We start from the raw sequence: 15759 nt of genomic DNA, 5'->3' as shown, positions 1-15759 counted from the left end.
TATCTGTTAATGCTACTGAGTAGTTGGCACTTATTATAAATTTAAATTTTTGGTATATTAAGTTTCCTTTTACTGCACTAATTACGCTTTTTTCTATAGGATGTATAATTCTATCATCTGCTAAGTATATTTCAATAGGTGTATCTATTCCTTCTCTAAAACAAGCTTTTATCAATATTTCTGTTCCTCCTAATTGTACGTATTTTTTATGGGTGTTTTAGCTTTTATATCTTGTATTTCTTTATTAATTATCCTCTTATTTAGTATAGGTATTTGTGCTTTTCCTTTTGTATATTTACAATCTATGATGTGTTCTTTCTGGCTAACTACATAGTATTCATCTTTTTCTCTTTTAAACCAATTTCTTATTATAGGTATTTCAAGTATTTTTTCAACACTTAAGTCTAATTCTTTTCCTTTTATTTGTTCAAAAATTGTATTATCAAATATAATTTTTTGTTCTGATAATCCTTCATTTTGATAGTCTTCTTTGGATATTGTTTTTATATCGTCTTCAGACATTAGATTTCTTCTGTCATTACATCATTATCTAGATCAATATTTTCTTCTTCATTTTCAGTTTCTATATCTGATACTTCATATATACTGTCATTTTCACTTAATTCATAGTCTACATATTCTATTTGCTTATATTCATCATTATCTATAATTATTTCTGCAATTTGTTTTCTTTTTGGATCCTTGGGTAACTTACAATCTCTAGCTAAGTGTCCTATCTTCCCGCAATTGTAACAAGTACATTGTGATGGCTTTCTTTTTGGTCTATATGGTCTTTTTATTTTATAGTTTTTTACATAATATCTTTGTCTTGGTTTTTTATATTTATACCTAGTTTTAGTTTTTCTATAATTTTTGTATCGTCTAGGTTTTTGCTTTTTATAATATTTATTTGTACATCCAAACTGTGGTGCTGTTTTATTTTTACAAAAGGCTAAATTTTTAATTAGTACTTTTTCCATTTTTAATTTTTCTTTTTGGTTTTCATATAATTGTACAAACCATTGATGTAAAAATTTTATTCTAGCTCCTAAAGTATCTGTTAATCCTTCATTGTTCCAATCTTTAATTATTTTTGTACTAAATGGTTCTGGTAGTTTAGTAAAATATTGTTGTCTTATTTCTTTTGCTTCATTTATATCATATCTTGCTTTGTAATAATATTCTTTGAATGCACATGAGTATTCTTCTATATAACACATTTTACATATAACTAATTTTGTCATAAGTTGTCTATTTATTATTTTTTCTCTATTTTGTACTTTTATTTCTGTGGTCATACCACCAAATTCATTTCTTATTGCTAATTCATATTTATCTAGCATATCTATATTTGTTGTTGATGGAGATCCATCTATTTTCTTATCACTTCTAAGTGTTTCTAGACTTTCTGGGGGTAAATTTTCTATCAATAATTTTGTTGTTCCAACATGTTCTTTCTATATATTTCGGCGTTTCTTTTGTTGTTATTTTGTTATCAATTAGTTGTTTAGATATATTTCCTACCCATAGTAGTATTGCTTTATTTATATCTGTAACACAATCTAGATCTAAAAAGTTATATTGTTCAGTTATCGGTTTAGGTGTCCATTTTTTATTTAATCTACTATTCCATATTGCATTTGTTCTATCTGATTGTTCATAATTTTCTTGTATAATAAGTTGGTGCTGTCCATTTAGGACTACTTCTAGGACTATTATCTGGAGTTTTAACTCTTGATGTACTGGGTCGATTCATATCTCCTGTATTTATTTCTAATTTCGGCTTATTTATTTGTTCTAGAATTTCTGTGTATGTTTCACTTATATCACTTATTTCTGATTTTTGATCGTTTGTTGTATCTGATTCATTTATTTCGTCTATCTCGTCTATTTCTAGATTTTCATTTAATTTTTGTTTCATCTTATTTATCTCATTAGTTAATTCAAGTTCTTTATCTTTTTCTTCCTGTTTTCCTTTTTGTTTGGTTTCATATAATAATTTTAGCTTAACCAATTCTTTTTCTAATTCACTTATTCTTGTATATTTTATTTCTTCTAGATGTCGTACTTCTTGCTTTGCTTGTATTTTTATTTTTTCAATTTCTTGATTTATCTATTTCTTCGTTTTCTTTTGTTGTTCTTACCATAGCTGTCAAACTATCTTCTAATTTTGCTGTTTCTTTTTCTAACATTAAGTATAAGTTATTTCCTATTTTTTTATATCGTCTTCCTAAATTTGAAAATATTATTTTTATTACTAAGCCATCTTGATTTTCATATGTCTTTTCGTCTACTGCAAATTCTTCTTTATTCATTATGGTTTATGACTTATATTATGTTGCAATTTATATTCGAGGAAATCTATTTGTATTTTTAGCATAAATATAACTTTTCTTTGTGCTAATATTGATTTATTACATACTCCTGCTAACATATTTTCTTCTAATCTTTCTTTCCTGTGTTGTAATTCTTGTCTTTTTTGAATTATTTTCTCTATCAGTTGTTGCTTATATATTTCTTTGTTCATATTGTTTTTTCAGATAACAAACATATTTATATTCTGTTTTAGAAATTATATCTATCAAAAGATTTGTTTTACTATTATTTGTTTTAGTAAGTTGTAATAATTCATATTCTATGTATAAGGTTTTTAACTTTTTCTGTGTCTTTCGTACTTTTCTTTCTATTTTAGTTTTTGTTATAGTAGTTACTTTATTTGATGTTTGGTTATTCTTCATAGTTTTAAGAATAAAATATTTTTTCATAATATTCTTTTTTAAGTAGATCTAATCTTTGTATTTCATTAGCGTTGTTTGTAATATATTCTAACTATTCACTTTCTCTAGTTCTTAAATATTTGTAAAAATTTTCAAATAGTAGTTTTTCAAGTAGTTCTATTTCTTCTTTAGTTTCTCTCCAGAATTGTAAGTATAAATAATTTATCATTGATCTATGAATAATTCTATATCATCATATAAATCTGTGTCAAAATCATCTGGTATAATTAATTCAGCCCAACCTTGAGTTGTTTCTTCTATTATCTCATATGTCAATAATTTATCCTAAATTGTTCTTTTTATATCTGTATTAAGACCTTTCAATACATAGAGTATTAATATCTTATAATTAACATCATCTTCTAGTAAATAGGAGTTCATTTTAATCATTTTTTCGCTAAAAATTTTATTCCTTCCAACCTCTTAATAGATTATACTTATTTATTATGTAATAATAATGGTTTAATAATCATCTTGTCTGGTCACTACTACAGTTTTCTTCTTTGATCAGTTACCCTAACAGCGCCTCAACTTTGTTTACTCCCCTAAACGGCCTTCTTGCCTATCGGTTTCAACCTTAGGATGACATAGTCTGGGCATACCTATTCGCAGAATATTTCTGTAGCAAACTTTCTAAAGATGGTTATTATAACATTATTAAAACATGATAAAAAAATTATAAAAATAATATCCAAAGAAGACTATCAAAATGAAGGATTATCAGAACAAAAAATTATATTTGATAATACAATTTTTGAACAAATAAAAGGAAAAGAATTAGACTTAAGTGTTGAAAATATACTTGAAATACCTATAATAAGAANTTCTCTCCAGAATTGTAAGTATAAATAATTTATCATTGATCTATGAATAATTCTATATCATCATATAAATCTGTGTCAAAATCATCTGGTATAATTAATTCAGCCCAACCTTGAGTTGTTTCTTCTATTATCTCATATGTCAATAATTTATCCTAAATTGTTCTTTTTATATCTGTATTAAGACCTTTCAATACATAGAGTATTAATATCTTATAATTAACATCATCTTCTAGTAAATAGGAGTTCATTTTAATCATTTTTTCGCTAAAAATTTTATTCCTTCCAACCTCTTAATAGATTATACTTATTTATTATGTAATAATAATGGTTTAATAATCATCTTGTCTGGTCACTACTACAGTTTTCTTCTTTGATCAGTTACCCTAACAGCGCCTCAACTTTGTTTACTCCCCTAAACGGCCTTCTTGCCTATCGGTTTCAACCTTAGGATGACATAGTCTGGGCATACCTATTCGCAGAATATTTCTGTAGCAAACTTTCTAAAGATGGTTATTATAACATTATTAAAACATGATAAAAAAATTATAAAAATAATATCCAAAGAAGACTATCAAAATGAAGGATTATCAGAACAAAAAATTATATTTGATAATACAATTTTTGAACAAATAAAAGGAAAAGAATTAGACTTAAGTGTTGAAAATATACTTGAAATACCTATAATAAGAAATTGGTTTAAAAGACAAAAAGATAAATACTATGTAGTTAGCCAGAAAGAACACATCATAGATTGTAAATATACAAAAGGAAAAGCACAAATACCTATACTAAATAAGAGGATAATTAATAAAGAAACACAAGATATAAAAGCTAAAACACCCATAAAATACGTACATTTAGGAGGAACAGAAATATTGATAAAAGCTTGTTTTACAGAAGGAATAGATACACCTATTGAAATATACTTAGCAGATGATAGAATTATACATCCTATAGAAAAAAGCGTAATTAGTGCAGTAAAAGGAAACTTAATATACCAAAAATTTAAATTTATAATAAGTGTCAACTACTCAGTAGCATTAACAGATATGAATATAGATAAATCATTAGTTTTATATTGGAAAATGTCTGGAATAGAATTAGCACCAGGCAGTAAAATATTTACAGCAAGATGTAAAAACCTATATGTATTAACAACAAAACATAAAGTAACAGCAAGAAATAAAATTGATAAAATAAAAATAGAAAACTCTTTTGAAAAAATAATTACTGTAATAGACAATAATGACTATAGCTATAAAGAAATTGACATAGAAGAAGATTTAGAAATTGTAAAAGAAAGATTAAGCACTTCAAGCGTACCAAATACATTAACATGAGCTACCTCATCAAGAATGAGTACATCTAAAAGGAACTATGAAATCCCACACAACTTATTAGATAAAGAAGAGATAACATCATACCATTACTTCATAACAGGAATAATAGACCAAAGAAGGTATAAAATTTTAATAAATACAGGACAAGAAGAAAATTACATAACAAGAGAGTTAGTATTAGAAACAGAAATTATAAAAACAGGACACTTATGCCCTGGATTACCTAGTGAGATAGTAAACACAAATGAAGAAATGACGGAAAAAGAAATAATTATAGGAGGGATACCCTTAATAATACCATTTAAAATATACCAAGGAAGTCAGAATATTACATTAGGAATAAAATGGTTAGAAAAAGTTAAACCATACAATATAGAAAATGAACAATTAACAATAACTTGCCAAAATAAGAAAATAATTATCAAAAGAACAAAATGAATAATGAAAATATATATACTTGCAAAAATTATTGTAGAAGGATATCACAACAGATATTATACCCCTATGATAGATAAAGGAGCGGAAGCAAATATATGTAAATATAATTGTTTACCAGAAGATAAATGGGAAAAATTAAAAACACCTAAGGTGGTAACAAGATTTAATAACTAAGGAAGTATGATTACATATAAAGCAAAAATATAAGAATACAAATATGGGATAAAATACTAACAATAGAAGAAATGTATAATTTTGAATTTACAACAAAAGATATGTTATTAGGAATGCCATTTCTAGAAAGATTTTACCCACATATTATAACAAAAACACATTGGTGGTTTACTACACCATGTGGAAATAAAATAGGAGCAAAAAGAGTAAATAACAAACAACGTAAACCTATAGCATGGATAAAAGGAAGTGAAAAAATAAATCAGGAAATGGAAAACATAAGTAAAAATCAAATAACACAACTAGAAATCATAATATTTGCAATAGATAAAGTTAAAATAATTAACGAACAACTAGAATTACTATATAATGAGAATCCATTACAAGGATGGGAAAAACATAAGATGAAAGTAAAAATTAAACTAATAGATGAAAATAGCATAATAACACAAAAACCATTAAAATATAATTTTGATGATCTAAAAGAATTCAAAATACACAGAGATGAACTATTGAAGAATAATTATATACAAGAAAGTAATAGCAAACATACAAGTCCAGCATTTATAGTCAATAAACATAGTGAACAAAGAAGAGGTAAAAGCAGAATGGTCATAGATTATCGCAATCTAAATGCTAAAACTAAAACATATAATTACCCAATACCAAATAAGATACTAAAAATAAGACAAATACAAGGATATAACTATTTCAGTAAATTTGATTGCAAATCAGGATTTTATCATTTGAAACTAGAAGATGAATCTAAACAGTTAACAGCATTTACTGTACCGCAAGAATTTAATGAATGGAATGTTTTACCATTTGGATATAAAAATGCACCAGGTAGATACCAACATTTTATGGACAACTATTTTAACCAGTTAGAAAATTGTATTGTATATATAGATGATATATTACTATATTCCAAAACACAAGATGAACATATTAGGTTATTAGAAAAATTTATACATATAATTAAACACTCAGGTATAAGCTTAAGTAAAAAGAAAGCAAAAATTATGAAACCACAGATAGAATTTCTAGGAATACAAATAGATAAAAATGGAATAAAAATGCAAACTCATATAGTACAAAAAATAATCACCCTAGATGAAAATATAGATACAAAAAACAAATTACAATCCTTTCTAGGATTAGTAAACCAAGTAAGAGAATATATACCAAAATTAGCATAACATTTAAAACCATTACATAAAAAACTTAAAAAAGATGTTGAATATCATTTCAACAATAAAGATAAAGAACATATAAGACATATTAAGAGTTTATGTACAAAAATTACCAAAACTATATTTTCCTGATGAAAATAGATCATTTACTTATATTGTTGAAACCGATTCAAGTGATCATAGTTATGGAGGAGTTTTAAATATAAATATGAAAAAGAAAAAATATAACACCATTGCAGATACTATTCAAGATCTTATGCTGAGGCACAAATAAAATGGGAAATAAATAGAAAAGAATTATTTGCATTATACAAATGTTTATTAGCATTTGAACCATATATTGTTTACAATAAATTTATTGTAAGAACAGATAATACACAAGTAAAATGGTGGATAACTAAAAAGGTACAAGACCCAGTTACAACAAAAGAGATAAGAAGATTGGTATTAAATATATTAAATTTTACATTTACAATTGAGATAATCAAAACTGACAAGAATTTTATTGCAGACTATCTCTCCAGAGAAAGATACAATGGAGAAGATATTAGCTACAATGGCAATATTATGTCAAAAGATGGAAAAAATAGAAAATGAAGTACAGATACTAAAAGAAACAGTTAACAGTCAGCAGCATGACTTAAAATATGCGGAACTAAGTCAGCAGCATGACTTAAAAAATGCGGAGCTAGAAGGTGACGATGGGAAACACCTAAAAACCCAAAACAAAAAATTATATACATCTGCAGGAAGCTCAGCTACAGCAGGAAGTACATCTACCGCAGGACCATCTACAAAAAAGGAGGAAGATAAGGTAAAATATACAAATACAAACATGAACAAATTATTTTCTAAACCATATACTCCACAAAATACCCAAAAAGACATATTCGTACCCCCACATATAAATACTTACAAAGCCAGCCTAGATTCACAAAAACAAACATATAACCATATCACCAGAATGTATATAGAAAATATACATAAGATACAAACATTTTTAAACCTAAACCCTAAAACGAAAGATACCAAAAACCCAAACGAAAACTATATAACCCAACACCTGCAAGGATACAACAAATTAATAGCACAACCAGGTACGAACCCAAACTTAGTAGCAACTTGCTACGATTACGGGTTAATAAGTACAGTATATACAATAACTGGAGAAGAAATAGCTAAAATACCGGAGCTATACAAGGCATTTTTACAATATAAAAGGATAACCAAAGGGACTTTATTTTACATAAAGTTCTATTCAGCAACAGCGGAGATATTATACGATGAAATCAAACCTACGATACAAGTTATAAAGATAGGATTGACTAGGAAAATGATAATCCCAGAGAAAATAGATACACAAGAAGAGATACAGAAGGTACATATTCCGGAGTTTTATGCTAACAAAAGAACTATTGGAATAGCTACTATATTAAACGAGCTATCAAACAACTACTTGAACGAGAATGCAATCTGGAGTTATTATAACAGAGACCAAACAATAATATACTCCAACTGTAAAGAAATCAGAGTAGCAGATATGGAAGAGATAAGGCAATGGATATTAAGTCTGTTGAAACCGGAGCAAATACCTACTACAAGAGCAATTCGGAAAAATTTTATTTCTCCAAATCTAATGGTAAGATATTGCAAGTTAATAGGGCAAAAATATCCTGACCACTTATGTACAAAATGCAACGGAGAAGATAACTTCGTACCAAAAGTGGAGCTAGAGTGAAGATACGTGTAAAATAATAAATAGTGTATTGTAAAGTGTGTCGGCCATAAATAAAGTAAAGGCCATTATTGTGTAAAGTATTTTGTTGTTTTGCGTCGGCCAAAGAAAAGAGGGCCATATGTAAAAAGTGTGTCGGCCATAAATAAAGTAAAGGCCATTATTATGTAAAGTCTTTTGTTGTTTTGCGTCGGCCGAAAGATATAAGGCCAAGTGTAAAGTATGTTGTCGGCCACTTCTATTGGCCAAAGTTGTAAGTTACTTATATAAATAGAGAGCTTCTCCCTCAGTAGGCTACTTCTAATCAACTCTCTCTATTATTCTCTCTAAATCCGCTTCCACCCCCAAAATCTGAAACTGAGAAACTCTATCAAATTAGAAACCTGGATTACCTATGAAGCTGGAGAATAGGGCAGAGCTATGTGAAGCACTATCATGAATAGGGCAGAGCTACGTGAAACTATCGTGAATAGGGCAAAGTTGCAGATCTAACATAATGACTAAAAAGAAGAAATTAAGCTTGAGACCTATGAAAATCAACGAAGACCTATTCTACGCCTAAAATAAACCCCCGAACCCAATCAAATAGTTGAAAATCGGATCCGAACACCTAAACTCCGAATGTCGATTAAAATCAACTCAAAGACTAAAAAATATTATAGACTAACAACTAAAGACCTCAAATATGTGGAACAATTCCAAATTTGAAACCGACAACTCTCATAGATCAAATTTTGCATTCCACACTTGATGGAACTGACAAATTTCATTGCAAGACTCAAAACTTCTATTAACACCAAGAACCTCTTTTTAACAACTAAAGCCTTCCAAAGCTCAAAACTTCCAAAATTTACAATCTTTTACTCAAAATTCAAAACCAATTTCACAAATTGATCAGAAATGACTGGAAGCAACTATTGGAAGGGGTAAATTGGTAATTTTAAAAAAATAAATAAAAAATGACATTCTGGTTCATTACAATCCTGTGTAATGTCATGTCCTCGATGATTAAACTCAAATTATGCCAAAACAGAATAAGAATATCTTATAGAATATCTCGAACATCTGCTATTGATATTTTGTTCATTAGAATTGATTATATATTTTTTTATTCTTAATGATATTATTTTATAATAATTAAATTTGTCAGTTACCAAAAAAATTTCTAATTTAAGTCAGGCCAATTGGTCTAATTCTTTTATGTCATTCTTATTTTTATAACTTATATTGCAGATGATTAGGAGCTCAGTGTTTTGCGCTCTCTCTATCTATATTATCTTTGGACAGTGGAAAAATAAAGAGAAGTTCTTTTTAAAATGTTAGGTTTTCTTAAGATAACATTTTTTGGTAGATTTCAGCTCATAATTTTATATTAGAAGAACGTATTGAATTCTGGAGGATACATTATAACATTTTTTGGTAGATTTCAGCTCATAATTTTATATTAGAAGAACGTATTGAATTCTGGAGGATACATTACTAGTAATGAAATATTTCGTGATAACATTTCTAAACTCGTACAAATTAAAATTATCAATAGTTTGAGATGAACTAATAATTTGTGCCTAGTTCAAAGATATTTTAAAATATTCTCTCAAATATCTATAAGAACGATACCATAAACACGCCTCAAGCTACGAAAATTTTCAGTAATTTCTAATATGGCAATATTTTACAACTATTCCTTTAAAACTCAATCATATTCAAATAGGAGCATATATCTGGCGCATCTAACTAGGTATTACATCATATTTGGGGATTGTCTTATTTCCTAAATAAAAAAAGCAGCCAACTATATCTTTAGTATCGTATTACATCATACGCGGGATTGTCTCAACCAACCATATCTCTATTATCTGTTTAGGCTGAGTATAGAGCCTTTAAAAAAATAGTTGCAAAAATATCATTTGGCCTAGTATTTCTGTTCCACAATCTGTGTCAGTATATCATGACAACCAGATGATGATCCAATATACATAATTGGCTGGTATTTTTGTAGAACATCTCACTAGTGAAGCACATAGATGACTTTCATACAAGTCAACTTCAACTTAACTCTAGTTGTCATAAATACCCTCCAATTTTAGATGTGCATAAGTAGTCATTTAAATTTGAATAAAATTGAACAAGTAGACTGCACATCACATATGACATGATACATGCAGGACAACACATAAGACACGAATTGTCACATAGGACATATGTGTTTATTTTTTCAGCTTTAAACAAATTTAAGTGTCAACTTGTGCACACCCGATTGGATAGCAAAGATGTCAGTTGAGACCAAGTTATATAAAGAGCACATTTATATACTATGCCTTTTGATTTTTCCTCTAACTTGAGGAGAAGTGTTGGAAATAAGGCTCAATTGCCCAATTTTTCGTAGGAGAAACTACATAATTAGACATATTAATCCACTACTATATATATATATATATATATATACACACACACACACACACACAATATTATTATCTATGCTTTCAAAATATTGCGTTTCTCAATACTAATTAAGAGTTTTCTACCATATATTGAGGAGGATACATTTATTTTTGCTACCAAATACACTAAAATACAGAGGGAGGTGAATGATAGTTATTATGTATCACAAATACATGTGAATCACACTAAATGCACACTAGATACAAGCATATGCATGTATATGGTAATTCACAAGTATCTATGATATCAGATACATATGAGCGTGGGAGAGATATAGGAGGGAGGTTAACGAAATTTATTATATATCCCAAATAGATGCATACCCACTTAGATACAATGTGTCTAGAATAAATTACACCTAATTTTGACCTCATGTATTCCAAGATACATAGGGTCAATATGGTAAGACATGTATCTGGATGCACGTAAATCTGGTAAGATTCTTAATATTACAAACTAGAGTATATCTAATTATTTAGCTCCTAAACTAGTGAAATTTATGTAATATTTTTTTGAGAAAATTGTATAAATAGCAAACTACTTGTAACACTCCAGAAATCCATGACTTAGTCTAGAGCTTCACATGATGAACTAAGCCTTAAAACAATGTTTCTAAGCCTAAACAAAAGTAATAAAATCAATTAGGAAGTGTTAGAGTCAAAATGTCAAGAAACAACCATGACGTTCGGAGATTCGTAAAAGATGAACTAGTGTACCTTGATGTGTTTTAAGAGTGGTCAAATTTGATAAAAAGGTGTTAGACATATATTAGAGTGTGTTTATGGTCGAAACGTCCGGGTACGACTCCCCAAGGACCACCTAAGGGTCCTTGAAGAGGACCCCTGCATTGGACCAAAAAGATGTCATTTGACAGTGGCTAAGGACGGAACCAAACGATGAGCCGTCGATGGGTCAACGACCCATAGATGGTGCTCGTTTTGGGGACTTAGCCATTTTCCAAAATGGCTCAAAATGGACCTCTGACACAAACCACGGATGACCAGTACAGGGCCGTGTTTGGTCAACAGGCCGTCGATGTGGACTCGTCGATTGGACCCTGGTGAGACTGTCCAATTTCGGTCAATGTTAGTTAAGTTAGATAATTAGTTATCAAATTAATTAAGGGTTAAGGGGTGATTAATTAATTTAGTTGGGGACTATAAAAGAGTTAAACCTCATTAACCTAACTCAACATCCCATTAATTCCCAAACCCAATTCTCTCCAACTTCTCTCTACTTTTTTCCATCAATCTTCAAGGATTTTTAAGGTATGAAATTTATTCACTCTTGGATCTCTTTTTCCAAGAGGCTCTTCAAAATTGATTTCCAAAAATGTCTAAAACTTGGGTTTTCATCCAATTTCGTGAATTGTCTTTCAAATCAATTTAATGTTAAATTCCTTTGGTTTATATCGATAGATTATGATTATTTATTGGTCAATTGTTGTAGTTCTTAGTCTTTTACCTAGTTTCCATGGAAGATCCATGAATGAAACCTTTCCCTAACCCTAGTTATGAATTGGAGTTGTAGATGATTAGGGTTGTTGGAATTGATTATGTTATTGGTTAATTTACTATTATATGATGATGGTGATTGGATTATTGGATAATTGTGATGAATTGAGGGTATGATCTTGAAGGAAGTTTTGGAAGCTATTAGTAAGACTTTCTATGACTATGAGTTCTCTACTTCAATAATGATGATTTATTCTTGATGATGATGTTCAATTGAAGCATAATTATGTGAATAAATTAGAAAGATGATGATATGATCAATGTGATGGCATGTTATGGATATGTTGAATTGTGAGATCATGGTAAGGATATGATGATGCAAGTTTAAAGGTGATTCTCTTGTGTGACTTATATGATATGACTATGATATGTTGATCTCACTAATGATGGTTTGTGATGAAAGGAAGTTCACATCGTATACCTAATGAGCTAATGACATGATTATACAAGGGGGTTAGTCTCCTATGATATATATTAAGATATGATGACTAAGAAAGGCTTAAAGACATTTCAAAAAGGGACTCTAGCTAAGCACCGAGCAAAATAGATATGAGAGATGTCCCTTTCCAATGTGGAAAGGTAGGTTAACAAAGATTCTCATGAGATAGAGACTACCATCCAATGTGCATATATGAGTTTCTAGTATATCTCCTAGTTTCTTAACTATGTTGCCCCCATAGGAAAACTAGCTAGTGTATCTACCTAGAATACTATGAACATGTTTGGTTCTACCTTGGCAAGTAGAGCACCTTATTTCGGTGTAGGATTTCATGACACCGGATTCCATGTTTAGCTCACATGGTTAATGTCGGTTAAGACAATTGTTCCCAAAAGTAAAATTAACGAATGAGGTAATAAAGGTGAACTCTAACTAGGGTGACTTAAGGGGTTCTACTTAGTGTAGGTAAGGGTATGAAAACTTTACCAATGCATTGCACAAGTTGACCTTGAGGGGAGTCCTAGGAGGATGTTCTTATGCACTTATGTTATGGATGAAATGTTAAATGTTGACTTTACATGATGTTGATCTTATGTGATGTTGACTTCATTGATAAACATGATATTGGTCTAAGTTACTATGTAAATGATGATTACACATGATATGATGTTATATGAAATATAGACATTTCTTATGATCTCTTTTCTAGTTTACTTGATTATGTGGAGTTATGGGGTTTCACATGAACATTGCACTTGTAGGCTTGGGATGAGATTGTTTGTAAGGGTATTGTATGATTTGATGATATGAACTCTTATAATGAAATGTCGATATGACCTTATGATGATACGATATGACTCAATGATGATGTTATTCATGTTGATATGTCTTTATGATGATGTTGTTATTGTATATGGATATGGACTTGTCTTAAGTGATGATATGATCATTGACTTGTATATGCTCTTATGTGTGCATAAAAGACTTTCAAAGTGACTTAGCATGGTTTTGAACAAAAATATCCCTTTGTACATGATTTCAATGATTTAAATTGAATATGTTTCCGTACTTAGTACATGTGGTTTATACTAACCCATATTCTTTATATTTCTACAAATATGTAGGTTCGGGTCATTGAAGAGTAGAAGGCCATTTCAAGGAAGACTTGGATTTGTTCTCAAGTTATTGGTGAGTCCTCAAAGTTCGAGGATGATGCCACTTGTCTATCTTAGTAGTATTGCTTATGTCTAAAGACACTTGTTTATTCCTTATCTTCGAAACTGTTGTTATAAGCCTATATATGACATATTGTACTAGTGTAAGGTCTATGCCCAAACGTTGTAATTCTCTATTACATGGTTTATATGTGAGACTATTATTTGACTATCATATGAATTGACTATATTGCATAAATGAGAAGTCTATGTAAACTTTATAAACGAGGAGTCTATGTAAACTCCATATATGATAAATGAGAAGTCTAAGTATACTTCACTATGTAAAAGTTTTAAATTTTCCGCATTTTTTCGACCTATGATATGTGATGATATATGCTAAGGGCTAGTCTAAGGTCTCTTTGAGGACGAAGACGTCGGTTACGTCTAGGGGTTGTTCTTCGATCGTGACACTACTAATTCAAATAAAATGTTACAACCACAGTTTCATTTAATTCTGATTTGTAGCAAACACTTTGTTATTCGTCTCTCTCTCGGATATCTCGCTCGCGACTCTCCCTAATCTCACTCACCACTCTCTCTCGCCTCCCTCACATTTACAAACACAAATATATAAATTGCGTTTGTATTTGTATAAAGCAAGAGAAAACTGTATATACAAATACATATCTTTTTATCCTATACACTTATAATTATACAATACAAATCCCCCCACCCCCCACTCCCCGTTATCTTTTGCCTTTCTCTCTTTCCCGCTTTATACAAATATAAATTATATAAAATACAATGTATAATTTGTGTTAATATAAAGCGATGTATATAAAAATACAGTTATATATACATATACGAATTTACATTTAAATTTATGTAATACACATATACATATACGCCTAAAAGTTACAAGAAAAAAATATACTTATACAATTGATTTTTATGTATGAGTATATCAAAATATGCAGATTAATAGTTATAGCAAACATAAAGTTATTATGATAATTTATGTAAATTATAATTATAACACACAAATATGATTTTTATGTTTGTTAAACCTAAAATTTACTCTTTTTTTTTGAACATGATAGAAGCCCCATAGGGTGACCCGGCCTAGTTTGCAATTAGTGTATTCAGTTGTAACTTGTAAGTAAAGTCCACTAAAATGCAACATGCCAAGTTGTGAATAAGCCAGCTAATGTTCATTCATTAATTATTATTTTTATGAATGAAAAATGACTATTCTTATTAAGTGCTAGGTGGTTGTATGTTATTATGGGTATTTACACTCATTTAAATTTTGGGTCCATCCTTCTGTACACTTCTCTAAATTAATATCATTCATATTATCTCCAAACTTATTACGGGAGACAACAAGGATAGTCCACATGCCAACCCACCACCATTAAAATTTTTGAATTTATTTTCTTTAAAAAAATAAAACTATTTCATAACTCTTGAAAATGCTTCAAGTGAAAAAAAAACAGTGATATAAATAAAGTAATATAAAATAAATTTAATTAAAATCAGTTTTCTTATCACTAAACTATAAAAATCTCATTTAGCTACAGAGTAGTAATGATTATAACAAAATTCAATTAGCTAGAAGTTTTGTAGTGACGAATTAACAATAAATTTTGTAGCTAATTTCATATTTTCTGCCTGTTTATAAGATTTTATTTTCTTCAAACAAGTTATATATATATATATATATATA

The 15759-nt window shown here is 29.0% G+C and overlaps 1 long non-coding RNA gene across 1 annotated transcript in view; it reads right to left on the bottom strand.

Moving 5' to 3' along the window:
* The window catches only part of LOC114077271, a 27579-nt gene extending 18311 nt beyond the window's left edge, over positions 1-9268 (bottom strand). The window contains exon 1 of the long non-coding RNA XR_003578382.1: positions 8874-9268. This is a non-coding gene — a long non-coding RNA (uncharacterized LOC114077271). The remainder of the gene's footprint in view (positions 1-8873) is intronic.
* Between the last annotated feature and the right edge of the window lie 6491 nt (positions 9269-15759).

This window comes from Solanum pennellii, chromosome 5 (assembly GCF_001406875.1).
Source record: "Solanum pennellii chromosome 5, SPENNV200".
Taxonomy (NCBI): Eukaryota; Viridiplantae; Streptophyta; class Magnoliopsida; order Solanales; family Solanaceae; genus Solanum; species Solanum pennellii.
Note: the sequence above shows the minus strand (reverse complement) of the source record. Positions and strands in the feature narration are given on the sequence as shown.